The sequence below is a fragment of the Gopherus flavomarginatus genome, chromosome 18 (genome assembly GCF_025201925.1).
Source record: "Gopherus flavomarginatus isolate rGopFla2 chromosome 18, rGopFla2.mat.asm, whole genome shotgun sequence".
Lineage (NCBI taxonomy): Eukaryota > Metazoa > Chordata > Testudines > Testudinidae > Gopherus > Gopherus flavomarginatus.
The window spans coordinates 12,056,738-12,058,084 of record NC_066634.1 but is presented as its reverse complement, the minus strand read 5'-3'; the positions used below and the strand labels follow the sequence as shown (position 1 = coordinate 12,058,084).

General features: G+C 55.1%; 1 non-coding gene across 1 annotated transcript; it reads right to left on the bottom strand.

Moving 5' to 3' along the window:
* Positions 1–680: 680 nt before the first annotated feature.
* Positions 681–754, bottom strand: TRNAK-CUU (transfer RNA lysine (anticodon CUU)). Its single transcript has one exon. It is a non-coding gene; the product is annotated as a tRNA-Lys (tRNA).
* Positions 755–1,347: the final 593 nt, after the last annotated feature.

The window sequence follows — 1,347 nt, the reverse complement described above, 5'->3', positions numbered from 1 at the left end:
CAAGGCGTGCGGGGCTGGCTGCAGACAGGACAGGGGGTGCAGGATTGGCTGCAAATGGGCTGGCTGCAGGCAGGGCAGGGTGTGTGGGACTGGCTGCTGACAGGGGCTGGCAGCAGGCAGGGGGATGTGGGGTGGAGTGGGCTGGTTGGCTTCAGGCAGGGCCTCAGGGGAGTGCACAGGGGTTGGCAGGCCTGGAGACAGAGGAGTGTGGGACTGGCTGGCTTAAGGCAGGGGAGTGCGGCAAGGGTTGACTGGAGACAGGGCACGGTGTGTGGGGCTGGTGCAGGCAGGGCAGGGGGTGCAGCAGGGGCTGGCTGTGGCAGGGGTGTGGGTACAGGGGGTACAGCCTACCCTGTACGGTAAGTGTCCCCTCCTCCACCAAGGTAGCAGCAGCAGCGCAGGGCTCGGGGGCTATTTAAAGGGCCGGGGCAGTAGAAGCAAGGGGAGCCCCAGACTTTTTAAATAGCCCCCAAGTCTCCAGCAGTGGGCTCTGGTGGCAATTTAAACAGCCTGAGGCTCCAGTCCCTGCTGGGAGCTCCAGGCCCTTTAAATTGCCCCCTGGGGAAGCTGGGTCACCCTAGTACAGTGCACCAGCAGGGCCCGATTCAGGGGAATTGGTTGAATTGGCCTAAAGCCGGCCCTGCCCGCAGGAAAGCAAGGAAGTAGCACAGGCTTATCACTGTCCCTGGGTGGGCTTGAACCACCATCCTTTCAGTTAAGAGCCAAACGTGCTGACCCATTGCACCACAGAGACACAGACAGGCCAGGCTGTATGGAGCACAACAGTCAGGAATCAGCTCAGGGTCCGGTCTAGCACATGCATGCAGTGGTTGGACAAGCAACAGCAAGGAACTGGACTGGTGCGGAGTGAAAAATCTGTGGGAAGGAACCGAAAATAGTACTGGGGCTGCAGTACAGGGCTTGCATACACTTTCTTTGGCCTGTTTTGCTGGAAGAGTTAGCAGGGCAAGCTTGTTAGTCACAGGTAAGGGGGTGAGTTTATGCAAATTCTGGACTCTGGGACCACAGCTGGGGTGGGACAGGCACAACTTTTGTGGCACATGCATCCTCTCTGCAACCAACCTTTGTTACTTCATTCCATAACAGCACACACAGAGCAACCTTTTACCTTTCAGCACCAAAATATACTGTAGAAAAAATCTAATAGCATAACTTTAAGATGAGAAACTTCAGTACTAACAACAATTCTAAAGATATTCAAAAATACCTCTGTCTTTAGACACCAGACACAAAATCAATCAGACCAAGAACAAACATCTATTTCTACTTCCCACACACTTGGGGAGGGGGGGGGCGGTTTGGAACCCATACCCCTTAATGATGAGT